Source organism: Bos taurus, chromosome 2 (assembly GCF_002263795.3).
Source record: "Bos taurus isolate L1 Dominette 01449 registration number 42190680 breed Hereford chromosome 2, ARS-UCD2.0, whole genome shotgun sequence".
NCBI classification, from domain to species: domain Eukaryota; kingdom Metazoa; phylum Chordata; class Mammalia; order Artiodactyla; family Bovidae; genus Bos; species Bos taurus.
This window is the reverse complement of record NC_037329.1, coordinates 97406265-97426848: the sequence shown is the minus strand read 5'-3', so window position 1 is coordinate 97426848 and position 20584 is coordinate 97406265. Positions and strand designations below refer to the sequence as shown.

Sequence of the window (20584 nt, the reverse complement as noted above, 5' to 3'; positions counted from 1 at the left end):
CTATGGTTTTGTACTGCCACAAAGCCGATTCAGCTATGCCAATATTTGAACATAGTTGTTTATGGTTTCATTTCCTTTACTTTTAATAGTGGCCATAAAAACCCAAACAAATGCATTTTATTCACATTCCTTTGAATGAGGCCTTGAATTTAAATTATGTCACTGGATCCATTAACGTTTAACTATGGCTGGTGACTTATCCTCTACAGACATTCAACTTTTGAATAATAATTGCATGCAGAAAATGAGAATTAATAGCAGTCAGATAGCACATCCTATATGCATCACTCCACATACTTTCACAGTATTTTACGTTTTGTCTGTTTGACGTGTTCTCAGTTTGTTTCTAATAATAAAGTTTATCAATAAGATGCTGGGCTTATGTATTAATAATTTAGGAAAAAATACCACTTTTATCAATTTTCCACAAATGGTTCCTAGTATGCTGACGTCAAAGATCGCTGTGACTCTTTCTACATTTAATTTTGTCTTAACATTTTTTTTCAATTTTTACAATTAAGCCACTCTACTGTTATTGTTATTAAAATTTTTTTCCTTTTATTAGGTGCTTCAAGTCCCAGCCTCTCTGAGAGAAGAAAATCCTCAATGAACTGAACCCATATGAAATAATATTTTTGTGACAGCTAATTAACTGTACTATATTATATTCATTATTACCTAAATATTCACATTCTTAATTTTACCAACCAAAATGATCATATTAAGTTGTATATCCTATGCTAAACCTAGATTTACATTTATTTTAACTATATTATACCCACTACATTCTTGATCTGCTTTTATCTTTGTCTTTCCATTAGGTAAAAAAACATATCCATGAACAATCGCTTATTTTAATATTACTACTAACATATAATTTTTGGTTCTTTTGAATTGCATATAGCATTTTAGTTCTAGTATCTACTGGGTATCACTTTGCAATTTCTATTGGGTAGGGAGGTCTGGATTTATTTGTTATTCTGGATCCATGACAAAGATAGCTTATATTTATTTTCCACTTTATAGCTTTTGATATGTGTTTATACATTCCATCTGAACCCTGAAAATCAAACAGCACCCACCTTTATTTTATAGGAAAAAAGCCCCCCAAAAGGGAACCAATATTTCCACTAGCTAGTAAATAGTAAACGCAGGACAATGTAACTAGTGTAAAAAAAAGTGCAATGTAAACACATATTGATGTTGTGAAAATTCAGAGTAAGAAAAATTAAATATGATCTCCTTTAAAATGGTAAAAATGTTGAAAAATAATGTACCTCTAACAAGAGTTTGAAGATATTCTAGAAGCCAGAAAGCAGGTAGGCTGAGATAGAAAGAGAAAAAACACTAGGGAAACTGCTGCTAGAAATTCATGTCTATCCCAAGGAAACCTGAAACTCCGAGCTGAAAATACAGAGTCCAAGGGGGCTATGAAACCAATATCATGCAATTCATTAAGAAATGTATTTAAACAATTGAGATCCTTTCTCTTCTTCTCCTTTGCTAGTACATATTCAGCTGACAGAAGATGCTTTTGCCCCCCCAACAGTAAAAATAAAAACTAGTCTTCAATGAAAGCAGGCAAACAGTCTTACACACAGTTCTGGTAAGCATAAATCCATGCAAAACTGAACCACCACTGTGGAACTGTGGGTACCCTAACCAGCTCACTCACTGGTTCCACCTCCATGCTCTTCCTGGGAGTCTGTCGCTTGACAGACTCTGTTCACTCGCCCAAAACTTGCAGTCAGCCTTCACAGTGAGTGGGAATACAGATCTGCACAACTGCAGAGGAAACTTATAATTAGTTGCCTAAGATCCTCAGCCTAGTTCTTCATTCATTTAAAACAAACAAAAACCTTTCAAATCAAGACATTTGAGAAAAAACAGTGCCATGAATAAGAAAAATACTTTAAAAAGTAACTCCTGGAGAACTAGAAATGATTCAGGGAACAAAGGAGAACTTTATAGGTATCTTTCTGAGAGAGATGTAAAAGAATATTCCATACTTTAAATAAATTTCCTTCTAAAAATGAATTACAGAAAAGCATCAATCAGAGAATGAGGAAAAAATTCTGGGAAATCAACATATGATTAAAAATATATAATTAAAAAATTGAAGAGTGTGTGCCAAGGATAATGAGGGATGTGGAGGAGTCAGTGTAGACCTTGGATGCTCAAGTGAAGTGTCTGGTTATTTTGAAACACCATGAAACATCACATAGATGTGATTTTATGAAGCTTTAATCATTCTTTTTGTGATCTTGGGTTCTTGCTGAGTTGTCTACCACTTGACTAAAATTCTGTGAAACTTAGAATTAAACAATGAATTTTTATTCATCTATCCCTCCATCACATGCTTTTTAAATACATAAAATGACATATTCTGTGATATATTTAGACTTATCTCCCTTTCAACTCCCTTTAAACTGAAAAGTTTAAAACCATTTCAGTAATAACTGTTTTTATAAATAACTAGTATTTAAATACACACTTGGTAAATAGCTAGTAAATAGTACTCAGTAAATAACTAATATTTACTGAGCTCCATGCCATGCTCATCCAGGATTCTAAAGGGCAGGAGTCTTTTGGCAGGGCAGGGCAATCCACTGAGTGGAGGTCACAACTAACTTGGAATGGGCTTTTTATTTTCGCAGTCAAGTCAGTGCATTATTAAAAGAGTATGGGTTTAGGACAATCCACTAATTTTTCTGTTTTGGCTACAGAGCAGTAGAAAGTAAAGGTTTGGGGGACAGAACAAGGGTAAGATCCCACCTTCACCATTTTTTAGTGGAGTGACTTGGGAAGCTCATTGCATTCTTCCAACTTCAGTTTTCTCATCTGTAATTAATAAATATAACAAGACCTGATATTCTTACCCCTGTGAGACTGCTGTGAGTTTTGGGATGCCATGTATTGGAAAATGCTTTGTATCATTTGAAAAGAGGTACTGATTTTTTAAAAGATCTAAATGCAACTTCTTAGCTGGTCACATTATGTAACAATTTTATGATCCAAAATCTATATCCTGGGTCTTTTTGTGAGCAAAACATACAGAGTAGAAAGAAAAATGCAAGCACATATTAAGCTATATACTATATATATATTACTTTATCATATCCCTTTGATTTACTATTTACCATCTTATAATGGAAAAGTCGGAGAAGGCAATGGCAAGCCACTCCAGTACTCTTGCCTAGAAAACCCCATGGACGGAGGAGCCTGGTAGGCTACAGTCCATGGAGTCGCTACGAGTTGGACACGACTGAGCGACTTCACTTTCACTTTTCACTTTCATGCATTGGAGAAGGAAATGGCAACCCACTCCAGTGTTCTTGCCTGGAGAATCCCAGGGACGGGGGAGCCTGGTGGGCTGCCGTCTATGGGGTCGCACAGAGTCGGACACAACTGAAGCGACTGAGCAGAGCAGAATGGAGAAGTACAGCAGTGGACGAGAGTAAATGAATTAGTCAGGACCATGAGTGTTTGTTTAAATGTTTTCATTGTTAGATCTCATATTTCCTCGAGTATCAGTGAAATTCTTGGAAAGTCAGTCATTTTAGGAATTTCTGTCCTCAAATATTTAAAGTATAAGCAGTGAAGTTGTGCATTTTAAGATTCTAGAATATCACAAATTCACCTGCGGCTATGGTCAAAATTGTGCTAGCCAGTTGCTCTTAGGCATTTTGTGAGAGGAATCCTAAATGCCTGTGTGTTGCACCTTATTCTCTCTACATAACCATGAACTCTTACCATGAGAAAATTCTGCAGTGCAAAGGGAAAATCTTTTTAAAGGAAACTAAGTGCTAATATTCACCTTGTAAATAAAACGTATGATCTTCCTGAAAAGAAACATCATTTCCCAAGTTGCTACACAATGCAAAGAACTATCTTTTGGCCATAATCTGTTAAATGAAGTAGCTTTGCTTTAACAATCGCCAGACATGGATCAATGTACTTCCGCGGCTTTAAATGGTCATAATCTAGAGTCATTAACACCAGAGAGAATCTGAAGAAAGGTTAATTCAAACCATCTGAGGCAGATCCAAATGGAATCCACAAAAACTGAAGATTGATTCAGACTTGGGAGGGGGGCGGTGGCGGGAAAGGGAGAGTTTGTGACAGAAACACCAAAGGTTATCCTGTATACCCCAAAACTCTTAACAATTGAATGGATGACAAAAGAGCATAAAAATAGTATTTAAGCCTGGAATTTTACCACCCCAGTTTGATTATGCACAGAAGACCAACACTGTCCATTATAGAAAGACTTGAGTTTCACATACATGCTCATTTTCTTAGCTTCAATTTGACATATTATTAAGGGCATTTTCTGTGTAGACAGCAAGGAAGACTAAGAAGCAATAAGAGGTCTTAAGACATGGTCTCTTTCCTCAAGGATTTTCCCCAAGTTTTCTCCTTGAAAAGGTTTTTCTATCTAAGTTGACTTCTGTTCATATGAAAACAAATTTTATGTTTCACTGGAATTTTCAACTTAAAACCACTAATGGCACTGCTCTTGCCTATTTGGCTGTTAAAGTAAACACTGAATTACAGAATGACAGTGACAAGGTCTAAAGATCTGGTCATGGTATGACTTAGAAACAGCCTTTTAAGCAAAGGATAAATGCTGTAAGTATGAGGACATCACAAACGTTTAATAGGCACTCAAGATTTTTTTTTTCTTAATAAAATGCTGTATTTATTTGATTTGTTATTTTCTTAATTATTTCATGGGGCTTCCCTGGTGGTTCAGTTGGTAGAGTCTGCCTGCAATGCAGGAGACCTGGGTTCAACTCTGGGCTGGAAAGATCCTTTGGAGAAGGAAAAGGCAACCCATTTCAGTATTCTTGCCTGGGAAATCCCATGGACAGAGGAGTCTGGCGGTCTATAGTCCATCGAGTCGCAAGTCAGACACAACTTAGTGACTAAACCTACCTACCTATTTCGTAGCTGAAAAGTGTGCTGTGCAAGGAATTAAACAAGTAAAGGCACCCGTGCTCCTGCAGCTATAAGGGAGGATTGAGAGCCTAGAAGTGGTGGCTGAAAGATAACATCCCTCAAGATGGAGTCTGTCAAGACTTCTTGTGAACACAACCCCTCTAAACATTGTCTACCAATACATGCATGCCTCCTTCAGAGGAATGCAGGTTGCTGTCACCAACCAAAACAGTCCTCCAAAGGGAGATGATTATGTTGGAAAAATATGCATTCTTGAAATTAGAGACTATCTTCAATAGCCTCCTGTGACTATGCACAGTCCTCCAAGACTTATGTTAGGGTATGGGTGGCAAGAAGATGGGATATGAAAATTGGGAAGCTTTGCTACTCAGCACAGAGGAACATAAGGGATGTGAAGTGCTAACAGATCAGAGAATTTAGCAGGCCAGGATGGTGCTGAACATTCAGGCAGAGAAGAGGTTAAAAGTCCAAAGAAATTATGAAGTAGGGAACAGAACTGGAATTAAGAAACGGCCCAGGGGTATATGCAATCACATCCCCAAACCAGAGCCACAAGAATTTATTATACAGCATAATAAGCATTGAGCATGGGCAGAAAGAAGGAAATGTCAGTAGCTCATTAGGACTGGTTTAATGGATCTTTCATAAAGTAACTGGCTGAAATTGAAAAAGTTTAGAAGTTAAAAGGAACAAATCTCTCTTACATCATCAAAGAGGCTTGTAAGTTTGCAGTGCTACTGCAGGAAGAGAAGGACTCACATTTGACTTGCTCATAACAACAACTCCAGTTATTCTGAAGTTTTTTGGGGGCGGTGGGAGTGTCTGGACATTTGCCATCTAACTTCTTGCGAATCAAAGCATGGTCCACGGTTCAGCAGCATCAACATAACCTGTTGTTTAGTCACTAAGTCATGTCTGATTCCTTTGAGACCCCATGGAGTGTAGCCCACTAGGCTCCTCTGTCCATGGGATTCTCCAGGCAAGAATACTGGAGTGGGTTTCCATGCCCTTCTCTAGGGGATCTTCTTCCTGACATAGGGAATAAACCCATGTCTCCTGCATTGGTAGGCAGATTCTTTACCAGTGAGCCACCTGGGAATCCCAACATCACCTGGGAGCTGGTTAAAATATATAAACTCAGGCCCCTCCTTGGACCCACTGATTTGAGTCTTTATTTTAATAAGATTCTCAGTGGATTCAACTCTGCTGTAAAGTTTGAGAAGTTTACCTCCCAGTACCTACTCTTATACCTGATTGCCCATTCTCTATATGACTGACTCCGTAATCCTTTAATTTTGCTTATCCACTGATTATTTCCCCTGTCTAGAAAGAAACTTCCATTAGGGCAGGAAAAGGGCATGAAATTGATGCTCAATAAACATTCACTGAATGAATAAGTAAATTTTCCTCCAGTCTGAGATAAAGTCTGGATGATATGTAAAGTCCCCATATCTTCCCTTTACCACTAGAAACTCTCACTTTCTTCTGCTCCACTTTCATCTGTAGGGAAGATGAATGTTGCCTACCAAGGCCATATCCTTGTCTACGCTCTCTATCTCCTTTCCACTAAGACCCTGCTCCTTAAATGTGTCCTTCTTCTGCTTCCAAACATAGCATCCTCCCCGCGCCTCACCCCGCTATCTCTATCTGCCCTCTCCTTTCAGTTTAGGACTTCCCCTGTTAGTAAGGGAGGGGGGAGGTAGTCACCAGCCTCCATGCCTTGTATATTCTATTCTCTTTCCTTTGAACCCGGGTCTTCTTAAGCATGTTTTCTATTATTTTCATATCCCTATTTACTTATCCTCTTCTCCAGATCTTGCTTCTGTCCCCACAGTTTGATTGGTCTGAGTCAGACCCAGTTCAAAATTGGTGCTAAACCTTTGTGGTTGTCCTTAGTTCCTGGCCCTTCATTTTCTAAGTGGATATCTAAGAATCTACATTGGAGTCACTGTGATAATTAAAGTGCCTGTCACAGAGGCTGGCACATGGCAGGTGCCTAATGTAATTTTAGATTCCTTTTCTTGGAGTAAAGCTGGGGCTAATTTTGAAACCGGCAAATTATATCTGACCAGGAATTTGACAATTTAAAATATAGTGATTCTGCTGTTAGGAAATATCCATTGGAAATCACTCGAAATATCCTGTAAGAGGGATATACAAAGTATCCCACTGCAGAATTGCGATGACAGTGAAAACTTACGAACAATGGGGAATAAATGTGTTCAATGTCTATGGGATAGAATATTATGCAGGTGGAAAAATGTGGTGAGATTATTGAGACAATGCAGGTTTCAAACTGTACTGTCCTAATCTTCATTATGTAAATGTAAATACAACAGATGAAATAAGCTAAAAGGTCAGGAAAGTGTCAAGCATAATCTCTGGCTTGTGTTATGGATGGCTAGTATTTCCTTTCTTATGCTCTTCTAAATTTTAGAAAATACAGATTTATTGCTTTTTATAATAGAAAACATAACCTGAAATAGTAAGTTCAGCAGTCTTTTATTTTCATTCTTCAGTTTCTCTGAAGAATTTGCACTTTAGCCTTGTCTTTTTTCTTTGCTTAAAAAAAAAAAAAATCCTTTGATTTTGTCATCCCATCCCTCGTTCTGTACCCTAAATGTGAATGCTATCAAGACTTTCCTCTCTGGCCCTCTTCTTATCTTTCCTGACAATGTCATTCACATCCTACTTCCCTGACTCATCTTCTCAGCTTTGGATCTACATGTCCTGCAATTTACTGGACCAGTCCACCCACCTCCACTCATGGCCTAAACTGGCCTCTCCATATGCATTCTCTCATCATTCAGTCAGCCTGTATTGGCTGTCCACTATGTACTAGACTGTCTGTCAGAGACTAGGGATGCACTAAAAATAAAAGGAAAGCTCTTTCCAAAAACACCTCTTACCTACCTTTCTCCCCTTATTTTTCTGGTTGTCGAATTCAAATGGCAGAGTTACCATGAGTCCTTTTGCTTTTCACTCCTCCTACCAATCCAGGCTTTGCTATTCTCAGTGTATGAATCTGAGCCCAGAAACATCTTTCATTTTCATGACCTCTTTTTTTAATGCCCACTGTCAACACTCTCTTGGAGCCTTTATTTTTTTCCTGGATTATCCCATGACAGCTTCCAAAGTGATGCTTTCTTCAGTATGTTCTCACACACAATCCTGTCATATACAGAGCTATAAAGTAAGTCCTCTGAAAATATAGTGCAGGTCATTGCGGTCTCTTATTCAAAACACAGTCCATAGCTTTTCAGTGAATACTGAAAACATTTCCTTGACTTGGCATTTATAGTCATTTTTCAATGTATTTGACTGAGCTGAATGAAATTTTTATTTTGTAGCCAAAAAGAGTAAAGTACTAGGCATTTCGTATGGTACAACCTAACAGTATTCACATACATTTCCATCCTTATCTTCCAAGATTCTCCTTCTTCTGCCCTGCATTCTAGAATATAAATAAGATCAGTCTATGCTTTCCTTGCATGTTCACTGTCTCTGGTCCCTTTGCTGAGTTGTTTGTTCTTTCTGGAGCTCCTCTAGGCATTCTGTCTCCCTTGAATACACCCATTCATCCCTAAGTTCCACCTCAAAAGACGTCCTCCACTGTTGTGCCTCTGCTCAACTGTTAGCAGTCCTGCCCTGTAAAGACGTCCCTTAAGAAATTATTCATGTGTCTCTTATGGTACTAATGAGCCTGGATGCTACTTTCTGGTTTTAATCTGCTGTACCCAACTGAGCTCAAAAGGTGTTCTGTTGTATACATTCCCTTTCAAGGACAGTATCCTAATACATATCTGTGTGATTGTAAGTGTCCTCAGGTATTTCTCTGAGTTGAGTCGTAATTTAAGGTTGAGTGTGGTATCTTCACACTGTTCCCTGCTTGTTTATCTGCTTTGGCCATTTGAAACTTCTATTATTTCAATTAAAAAGAGCCTTTGCAAGATATGGAATCAGTTATATGATTTAGTACCTGAATTTTTCTGGCTGATTTTCTTATATAAATGATGCAATTCAGTAATATGACTTGACTGTAATGACAGGAGATTCTTTGTGCACTTATTTCAAAATTCTCTAATTTATCTGATATCCTCCAAGAATAAAAATCCTCAGGTTAAGTATAAAATATATATTAAAAATATAAAATATACCAGAGTTTGAACATTATAGTGAAGTACTTGAAGATGCATTCACTCCTACCTAATATATAAAAACAAGAATCTACAAGGATACTCTTTTAACCTTATTTCAGTAACATATATTTTGTGTACATAATAAAGTATTAAAATAATGACTCTGAGCCAAAAAATCTACCAGAAAGAAATGAAGCATGCTGTGGTTAATATGAAGGACTTTGGGCCAGTCTTGTATTGATTACCCAATTGGAATCTCGGTTCATTCATAACATGGAGACCATACCCAACTCCTAGAGTTGTAGGGAGAGTTAAAATGTAATAACATACCTTAAGGGCTTACGATATTATCTAACACATAGTTAATAACAAAAATTATAGTTTTACTAATAAAAATAAGTGAGAAGAAAGAATAGCATTCCCTAAAGCTATTATGATTCTAGAACTTTCCTTACAGATTATACACACGTATGTAAGCATATATATATAAAGTGATGTCATACTTAGTAGTCCTTAATAAGCAAGCAAGCTTTAAGAAGATTATGACATCATTCTTAGTATTACATTGAGAGAGAGAGTGAGCACCCCCCCCTCAACCCCGTCTGCGGCACCAAAATTTTGGCTGAAGACATGCCGCGCAGTAAATAACGCCAAGCCTGGGAACAGTGTTTAGGAAGCATCCATAAAGCAAAACTCATGCTGCAGTTTAGCACCCTAGCTGGTGAAAGTGAAAGGGGACATTTCAAAAATTCTTTCCATCTTAACCTTAAACCAGAAAAAAAAATACTTTTGCATATAGCCTGAAGAAATTTTTTATGCATGGTTTGCCTGATTTTCTACCTAGCATTAATTATTTAATGAATTTTGGTTAATTTTAGGGGTAACTGAAAAAAAAGTACAAAATGTCTGTTTTACAGCCTGTTATCTCATGAAAAACAAGAACAAAAAAGTAACGGGAGAAAATATTGACGAGTCATTTATCCATCACATAATTAAATAAATATTTATTGAATTTCTGCTGTGGTCCAGGGACTATTCTACATGCTGAAGATACGAGTGAAAAACAAATCAGCAAAGGAATTAACTCACGTCAAGATGATATTGATTAGAAAAACCGTGATACAGGTCCCTGACTCTCTTACTGTCCAGTAGCCAGATTCTATTTTGATTTGACAATGTAACAGACTATTTGAATAAATTTTGATTTACTACCCAAAATCTATCAACGTACCCCAAGATGAATTTTAAAATGGTTCTATAAGATATAAGAATCTGAGGATTTGTGAGGTAATACACCACCTCTCCAATACACAGGTAAAAATTGAAACAGAGCTGATTAATGCCTATTGACAATATAATGAGTACATTTTTTAGTGGCTAAATAGTAGCTTCAACCTTTTTCAATTCATGTAAATACCCCAAATTTCAAAATTAATATAGGGAGTAACTAAAAGAGTCTGAAGATCAGGAAACAGATTCTCACTTGAAATATAAACTGTAGATATTTAGTTAAATGGGCAAATTCCAGATAGATTTTTTTTTAATCACCAAACATGAGATGTTTTCACTCACTCTGAGTGAAGCCAACAAAGAGAGAATGGTCCTAAGGGTTTTACAGTATCCAGGAGGAATAGTCAGTCCTGTTGGGTATTTCATACATGATCCCACTGAGAAATTTCTGAGGAAAAATACAATCTATTTCATATATTTCTGAGACAAGTCTATTAGATTTTGTTCACTATCTGAAATAATGCAATTTCCTTTTTTAGAACACACTGATTTATTTTAATGAATTCATTCTTCTGTGCAAAAATATTATGTGATGGTGCCTACACTCTGGAAGGGGTTGACAGGGGCATCTGCCCTTCCCTCTCTCCCACAATAACTACCCACAGCAGCAAGACTCTTAATAAGCGATTGTGGAATGAATAAATTAAAGTTCTCATAATTACACACTGCAGAGAAAATTAAACAAGGACATTTATCTCCTTCAACTGCCACAAATATTCAGAGTCACAGGTGTACACTTGCATACTTCTGGTATTTCAACACCAGTAGTTAAACATTAGCCATTTTGAAGTACATTAAAAAAAAAGTACCTCCCTTTCAAAAATATTTTGGACTGGTAAGTCTTATGGAGAAATCCTATGTGAATACCAAGGAAAGATTTAAAAGATGTATTGATCTTCTCAGCAAGGCAGAAAATGTCTTCCATTTTTTAAAAGGCAAATTACGAATTCTGATTTTATCAACGTGAATATTCGTTCAAGTCAAAGCTCATCTTAAAGAATTAAGGAAAAGGTAATACCCATAATTGGTATCTCCAATCAATATATATCCTGATGCTGAATTTGAAAATTCATATTTTTAATGGAAGGCATAAGGCCCAGGATCAATGATTCAACTGCTTTAATGACAAGATGAAGGATTACTTTCTTATGCTGTCAATGCTAAATAAAACATATAAAATCAGTTCTTTCAATAACGAACAACCTCAGCCTTTAAAATAATACAGTACCAAAGACTAAATCATCAGTGAAGAAGTTAAAACATTTTATTCGCAAAACCCAACAATACTGAGTCATTCCTGGGAGTCTCTAGCGCTTATTCCACCTGGGAAGGGCAAGCCATTTCATTTAGCCATTTAAAAAATATCACTTAATAGCAAGATTCCTTCAGATAAAATCATTACTTGGCATATTTCTCTTAAATTCAAGTTATTGAATTTTTTATTAGGAGAGAATTTTGCACATTTTTAAAGTTGTTACAATGATAGAAATCCCCAAATAAGCCAGAAACATTGATATTTGCTAACAACTTGCAATACAGACAAAAAACACAATTCTTTAGACATCTTAGAATCAAAACAGCCTTGGATAATGGTATTCTCTGCAAAGCAAATCATACATGCTATAGACAATGATCAGCGTAGGCTTAAGGATAAAATATCAAACATAGAGAGGTTAAATAAAACATTCCAAATCCTCCCTGATTTTCCCTCATTTAAACACCCAAACAAAACATATGGTACCTTTTAATTTTCTGAATGAGTAGTTTCCAATCAATGTTTCCTCGATTAGAGACAACAATCTGAAGGATCTACCGAAACAAAAGAAAAAAATTCATGTATAGATATATTAACTCAATATTAAAAACTGTAACTCACCAGTAAGCAAAAGCATTCTTTATATCCAGATAAGAAATCTACGTCTTGAGATCTGTAGCACAAAAAACGCAGTACTTGATTTTTTTAGGAAGCTCGGTAAGGAATTTAAAAGCATTTCACTTTGAGATCACAAAAAGAAGATCCTTTTAAAAAAAAAAGGATTAAAAAGAGAGCACAATAAAATGTAAAAAAAACCCCAAACCATTACCAGCGCCTATGCAGCGATACCACCCCAGTCTAGCCTTTGAGAACTGCAGCAGAATCCTTGTCCCGGAACATGATCTCCGCGGTCTGGCTCAGGCTCTCTAGCTCCAGACAGACGCAGTCTGCAAGCCACCAGCTCCTGTCTGTGTGTGTCGGGAAAGGGAAGCTGCAAATTAGAAAAAGTCCCCGCAGTGGCGAAAAGGAAAATAAGGCGAGTGGGAGAGGGAGAGAGAGCTCACTAGCCTCAGAATTTTCGAGAATGATGACAAGCCACCCGGTGCCGCCATCATTCACTGACAATAAGATGCAGTCCTGGCGTATGATTTAGCGGTTTGCACAGGGGCTTCTGGTATCAAATGCCTGACAGGCATCTTAATTGCATCCATCCAAGTGTGTCCCCAGGAGTCGAGTCTATAAGCCTATGAATGTCATCATCTGTTCTCCTTTGTGTTAATGCCAGACACACACGCACACGCACACACACACACACACACACACACACACACACACAACCCCTGTGCTTAAACAGAGAAACCGTTTGCTGGCATATAGGATTACAAATAAGTTGGGCTCCACAAACTGGACATAACTAAATGATAGTTTATGAGAATTCTTATCATCTGCATTTATGACATCAGAAAGATTCTTTGATGTTTTGTCATTGACAGATAATTACAATAGTTTTAAAACTGAGTATCACATACTGCTTATTTATAGTCCAAATAAATAGGTTCATTAGAGAAATGCGCACAATCATGTATATTTTCTTATGGAAAATTTGATCCCCTTGTAACTGTGATAATTACGCCCTTGGCAATGGTTTCCTTACAAAGGAGAATGCAGCAAAAACAAAGAGGATTAGGAAACCAGGGTTGATGTGTGATTTCTGGAGGCAATCTATTTTATTCCTTTCACATACAAAGGCAAAGAGAGGTAGCAACCAGCTTGAGTAGTGAGACTTTACAGTCCCCCAGGACCAAGACAGGGAATTGAATCTCTGGCATAATCAGTATCCCCTTTATGTTAGCAACTGAAATTAACAGTTGAATATCCCTATTTTACAGTGCCCTTTATGTAGGGAGGTTAAGTATGAAATCATTCCCAGCATTTATTTCATGGACAAAAGGGATGGGGGGAAATGTTAATAAATAAATTTTTATAGCATTGCTAGCTAGCTCTCTGCATCAGTGAATGGAGCAAAATTCCATGTGTACCAAAAAGGCCGGCTGCAAAGAAGGTTGCTGGGAGGGAGCATCACCATGGTTACCGGAAACAGAAAGTAGGGAAAAAAATAAGGTGATGATAGAGGAGATGGAAGGAGAAGCTACCGTGGAGGAAATTCAGAGAGAGAAAGATATGCTTCATGTTTTTTCTTTCTGGAAAGAACTGTCTCTATCAGTTTTTCATATTAGATTTTGAATGCGTTAGGATGAATATGCATTCTATATCAGCCACCGTTCTCCATTTTTGGATCACTAGCTAATTTTGCTTTCATACGTTTGGTTCTTTTGTATGAGATGGATCCTGATATTTCTTGCCTCTGACACTATCCTGTATTCATGGACACCACTCAGCCTAGTGCACACCCTTTGTTTCTCAGGTGAGAAAGCTGAGGCCCAAAGAATCTGACAAAGGTCACAAAGCTGGCTGGAGATCCAACAGAAACACCATCCTAGTCTCCTAGTTCAGGTCCCTGTTTTTCTTCTCTGACCAAGTAACTTTCTTTCTGTGCTCTCTTCCATTCTGTCTGCAAGCAAAACAGATTCCAGAAACATCCTTTTTGTCTGTGATTTTGTAAGTCTTCTTTTATTTGCTAAAGCAGTGATCCTCCTCTTTAAAACTATGCATTGCAATCATTCCAAAGACCAGCTTTGCTTAATAGCTATGCTGTACTGTATTCCAGGTCTAGGGAATCTGGAGTAATTATGTCACTGCTTTTCTTTTACTTCCAGTCTGGCAATCAGATGAATAAAGCATGATTGCCCTGTTGTGAACCTATCTTGTTGACTCTGAACTTAATCATCATATACTAAGCACTCTCTCATCCCTGGCATCATTCTTTCTGCAAGCATGAAATTGGGCAATCGAATTGAATCAGCCTCCCAAGGTTACTCCTAGTTATAGACAATGTGAACCTTCCTGGGGTGCCAATAATGAAGCTGCAAAATTGAGAGCTCACGTAAAATTTTTTAGAAAGAAAGAAAAAAATACTCAAAGCAACCACTGGGAGGCGCAATATTTGTTAAAATCTTTCTGAGATATTCAGTAAAAAAATGTGAGTAGGACTTTGACCTTGCTTTTATTTCCTTTCTAAAACATTCTGAAAGACGTTCAGTTCTTATGAGTCATTGCTCTTAAGTTAACTCATTGATTTGTTGTTGTTCAGTTGCTAAATCATGTTCAACACTTTGATAAGTAGAGTCATGTTGCTTTTTTTGACATTTAAAGCATAGCTGCTGCTACCAATACTACCCTCTGCCCTCAGCATGTCAGCTCTACAAGAAATTAATCACAGTAAAAAAATATGGTTACTTTAGGTAATAATTACAAGAGATTTCAGGTTTCAGTGAATCCTCCATAGCGGTTAGGATTTTTTCTTTTAAAAAATGTCCCTTTAAATATAATCTTTCTATGACATGCCAATTTTTTTCTCAGTGATTTTTTACATTAAGGTTACTTTTTCAACGCAAATATTTTGTTTTAATAGGCTGTCCTCTATTGTTCACTTCTAGGCAAGCAAAAAAAAAAAAATGATGCACAAGACTGTCATTTGATCTCATAAAGCACACATAATGGTCTTGGTCAGTTTAAAAATCAGCTCAGCTTCCAAAAATATTTAATATTCCTTGGGAATCATTTTAATATTTGTGGATACTTGGTTCAGTCAATGAGAATGAGTATTCTTTTCCTTTTCACTGTTACCATTTGTTAATGGAAGTATTACTTTGTCTTTTGTAGAATAAGCTCTATATGTAACACAGAATTCTCTTTTTTAAGGTTTCACAATCACACTTTATAACTACTAAAGTTAGTTCTGAACTAACTAATTCTGAAACCACATCATGGTGCTACACACCAGTTATATGCTCATGTGTGTGTATGTGCTAAATCGCTGTAGTCCTGTCTGACTCTGTACAATCCCATAGACTGCAGCGTGCCAGGCTCCTTTGTCCATAAGATTCTTCAGGCAAGGATACTGGAATGGGTTGCCATGTCCTCCTCCAGGGGATCTTCCCAACCCAGGGATTGAACCCATGTCTGTTACCTCTAACCTGCATTGGCAGGCAGCTTCGTTACCACTAGAGCCACCTGGAAAGCCCTTATATGCTCAGACCGAGTTCTTACTGGCCAAAGTTCTAAAATGCTGTGCTATTATATATGCCAGGATTCTGTATCATGTAAGACTCTCATTGGCCAAGGTTATAGAATTAGACAAGATTTCTTCAACCGAAAATTCTAGATTCACATAAAATTCTAACAAGCCAAAATTCAGAATCACAAAATGGAAATACCTCCATTATCCATATCACAAAATCCAATAAACCAACCTTCCCAAACCACATGAGATTCTTTTGATAAAGCATTCAGAATTACATGAGACTCCTATCAGAGAACAACGTTTCAGACTCATGCAGGATTCCTATAGGCCAAGGTGCATGGAGACCAAGATTCCAGAATTACCCTAAATTTCTTATGGACTAGGCTTCCAGAAGCAGCCAATATTCTTGTAAGCAAGTTTCTGAAAAACCCAGTGTTAATGCAGTAATATTCTGATATCCAGATTCCTGGAATCAAGCGTATTTCATTCATGCTAAGTTGTAAAACATAATTCTTGCCTTTAAGTATGTTCTACTCTGATAACACTAAGACACCAGATAATTGAGAGACTTGCATGATGTTTTATATTTATGCTTATGAGGCTCAACTGTCATGTAGCACCATTTGCCGGTTCATTTAACCAATTTTAATGGCACACATTCATAGGATTTAGGTATGGGGAAAAAAGAGAACATTTCCTACTCAAGGAACTTCAATTATATTGAGGGGAACACAGAAGTAAACAGAAATCTAAGTTCACAATTCCTTTTCTCACTTTGATGAGACATGCTATCTTTGCCCCTGGGTTATCTGCTTTATCTCAGGTCCTCATCTTTATGAATCCCTCAATCCCAAGTTCGGTTTAGCTTACCCCTGTGGTTCTTCTGGAAGACTCTTGGTTTTGTTCCTTATGGATATGGGTCTGTGTATTTCTCTATCACCCTTTAAGCCCATTAGGAATGGATAATGGAGGTATTTCCTTCTTACTTCTTTGAAGTTCTTGGTCATATATCATTTTCCAAACTAGGACTTTTCTAACTACCATAATGAAAACTGCAGTCCTGTCCCTTTCGTAGCCCTTCATCCCCTGCTCCACTTTTCCCTTTTTCCATAGCACTTACCACTTTCTATCATACCATAAAGTTTTATTTTTTATGTTTACTATGTATTACCTGGGGCTTCTCTGGTGGCTCAGACAGTAAAGAATCCACCTGTAATATAAGAGACACAGGTTCAATCCCTGGGTTGGGAAGATCTCCTGGAGAAGGGAATGGCTACCCACTCCTGTATTCTTGCCTGGAGAATTCCATGGACAGAAGAGCCTGGGGTGCTACAGTCCATGGGGTTGCAGAGTCGGACATGACTGAGCGACTAACTCATTTCACTTTCATTTATTACCTGCCTCACTCTCTAGGTCATGAAGGAAGTCATCTTAACATGTTTGGGCCACTAATCTCTAAAGCAACACTAAGACAGTGCCTGGAATATCTAGCACTCAAAAAATATCTTTCAAACAGTAAGTGTGAAAATCACAGTATTATTTATTAAGTTGGAGTATTTAAGGACAAGAGAAGCTTTTGGACTCTATATTGACTTACTTGTTCTATATATTCAGTCTTCCTTATGAATATAGTCTTTTATTTGTACTAAAAATCATTTTTTCCCACGGAATCAATTTTTTTTGGTAATTTCCATGAAAGGATACACATTTATTTAAAACAGGGATTTGTCTCCTACTTTCTTTAGATTCTGCAAAGTACCTAGCATGGGACTATCAGCTCCTAAATATCAGCTGAGAAAGAGCTTGTTTGATAAATCATACTTCTATTGGTCTTAAATATGCTAAATTTTAATCATTAGATTATTTAAATTAGAAAAATTAATAAATTAGTACTGTCTCTTTGAAATGGCTTTCTGAAAATTGACTATAATTACTATAATGTGCACTTTAAAAATTAGTAAGAGAAATAATAATTATACTTTTACCTAGTACTCTTAAATTTGTTATTCTAAATATATTTAGTTCTCTGGGGTATACACCTAGAAATGGAATTAGTGGGTCATAAAGTAGACATACATTCAACTTTACTAGATATTGCCAAACTGTCTTCAGAAGTGTTCAAATCAATTTACACGCCCACCAGCAGTGCATCAGAGTTTCGGTTGTTCTATCATTACAGCTTTCAACATCTGGAGAGCTTTTTATTGCCAACATGGTTTTTCAAGGGTAATGAGACTATGACTTAATGAACTGAACTAGCAATTATTTTTCATGGTAATAGTGGAATATTATGGTGCCATTGGTTTAGAAATTCTTTGTTTACGACAAATTTTAGAACCTATTAATGAACATTATGGAAAAGGGTTTTGGGGTGAGCATATATTTTAAAAATGTGACATGCAACCATGGCTGCATGTGATGATTATGTTTGTTAGATAAATGAGTTGTAAGGGGATATATTACTTAGAAGGGAGAAGATATTTTATACAGGGCTTTAATAGATTAACAGGCAACTGTGAAGTGAAAAACAATGAAGTGAAAAGCTGTGTAGTAAAATCTCTATCTTAGAAGTATATCAACAAGTCAAAGTATGTCTGTGGCAACACACACCAAACTGCACTATTATGACAAAAGAATGAACAGTTAAGATGCTTCCAAAACTGTTTCTTTCACACAAATTCCTTGCTCGTTGATTTTCACCATAATTACTAGGTTACTTCTTTTTCTCCAATCCCAATCTTACACGTCCTTTCTGGTCCATTTAAAATTCTGTCCTCTTTTACAGGGACTTCCTAGGTGGCTCAGTGGCGAAGAATCTGCTTGCCAATGCAAGAGATGTAGGAGATGGCGGTTCATTCCCTGGGTCAGGAAGATCCCCTGGAGAAGGAAATGGCAGCCTGATCGAGTATTCCTGCCTGGAGAGTTCCACAGACAGAGGAGCCTGGCAGGCTATAGTCCTTGGGGTCACAAAGAGTTGGATGTTACTGAGCACCTCTTTTACAATGATTCCATAACTTTTCTAGCACACAAAGCCACAAAGCTCTTCCTCTGTGCTTGTGATTGGTCTGTTCCTATTTTCTATTTTTTCCTAATTCAGTCTTGGAATGTTGTACTCTTCTGAGAACTTGTCTATTTCTTCCAGGTTGTCCATTTTATTGGTGTATAGTAGTCTCTTATGATCCTTTGTATTTCTGTGGTGTCAGAACTTTTCCTTTTTCATTTCTAATTTTGTTGATTGGAGTCTTCTTTTTTCTCTTAATTGTCTGGCTAATGGTTTATCTATTTTGTTTATATTCACAAAGAACCAGCTTTTAGCTTTATTATTCTTTGCTACATTGTTCTTCATTTCTTTTTCATTTATTTCTGCTCCAGTCTTTATGATTTTTTTCCTTCTACTAACTTTGGGTTTTTTTCAAAGCTGTTTCTCTGAATTGCCATGATACCAAAACAAAAAATAATCACCATGATACCAACAAGCAAGGAGAACCAAGTAGTCCATCCTAAAGGAAATCAGTCCTGAATATTCTTTGGAAGGACTGAGGCTGAAGCTGAAACTCGAATACTTTGGCCACTTGATGCGAAGAGCTGACTCATTTGAAAAGACCCTGATGCTGGGAAAGATTCAGGGCAGGAAGAGAAGGGGACGACAGAGGATAAGATAGTTGGATGGCATCAGCAACTCAATGGACATGAGTTTAGGTGAACTCCGGGAGTTGGTGATGGACAGGGAGGCCTGGCGTGCTGTGATTCATGGGGCCACAAAGAGTTGGGCACGGATGAGTGACTGAACTGAACTGATACCGTAATGCCTGATGTTATATATGGCCTCTGGCTGGTCTTCAGTTGTTTATATGCAATTATTCTGATACAGACCAATTAAAAAAGCATATGATATGCTTCTCATATAAAGTATTAAATTCCAATAATGTGCCAATCCCTTTGAACACATTATTTTATTCAATATTTCAGAGTTATTAATTTCCCTTTCACAGCTGAGGAAAGAGGCCCAGTTAGGTTTAGTTACAGTCTAAGAACACACAGCTGGTAAGTGGTGGAGCAGAAATTCAGTCCCTAAACTTCTGAACTAATTAGTTTGTAATTCAGCTTAACAATTTCAAGGTATCAGAAATGGAGAGAAAAATTAAACATAGAATTAAGAATTTTAAACAGACTATGTATTGTTCTAGGTGTGCATGAAAGAGATAGCATTAGAAACAAGAATTTTAATTTTCAGAATTATTTCAAATTCCATCAGTTCATAGTTAAATGATGTATATGTGTGAACACAAACATTCCTACAGTTGAAGAAGACATCATAATTTTATTCACTATCTATTTGGTCTATTATTAGAGTGTACAGTGTCACATTTGTGAGATATATGCTCATGTGTTTTTAAAATACTTCACTGTTTGACAATTTGAGTTTATTGTGTATGTTTTAAAATATATTGTTCCAATTAACCTATTTTAGAAGTACAGATTGTAATAATAAAATATCTGTCTTGGCCAATCATTACCCTCATTTTATTAGACAAAGTTAGAAATAATCAAATACCATGGTGAATCTTAAAGGTCACATCAAAGAACATTATATCAATTCCATATTACACAATGCATGTCTTGTTTAAATTAAATTTATTTATAGTCAGATTCTGCCTGTGGGCACGTTTCTTCCAAATAAGTCCACTCCCTCCATCAAGTCTATCCTCAAATATTAACATCTCAAGGAGGCTTAACCTAACCATGCTATTAAATACTGCAACCTGAAATCCCCATTCTTTATCTTCTTAATCC

General features: G+C 36.8%; 1 protein-coding gene across 44 annotated transcripts in view; it reads right to left on the bottom strand.

Moving 5' to 3' along the window:
• Positions 1–20584, bottom strand: part of MAP2 (microtubule associated protein 2) — a 298686-nt gene that overhangs the window by 135294 nt on the left and 142808 nt on the right. For 34 of the 44 annotated variants that reach the window (XM_010802225.4, XM_024998329.2, XM_005202699.5 and 31 more), the window contains one exon: positions 12133–12200. The gene's annotated coding sequence lies outside the window, so the exon portion shown is untranslated. Of the gene's footprint in view, positions 1–12132; positions 12201–12267; positions 12949–16961; positions 17001–20584 lie in introns of those variants that run through there. The other 10 variants (XM_024998369.2, XM_024998373.2, XM_059891355.1 and 7 more) reach the window with 8 other exon arrangements.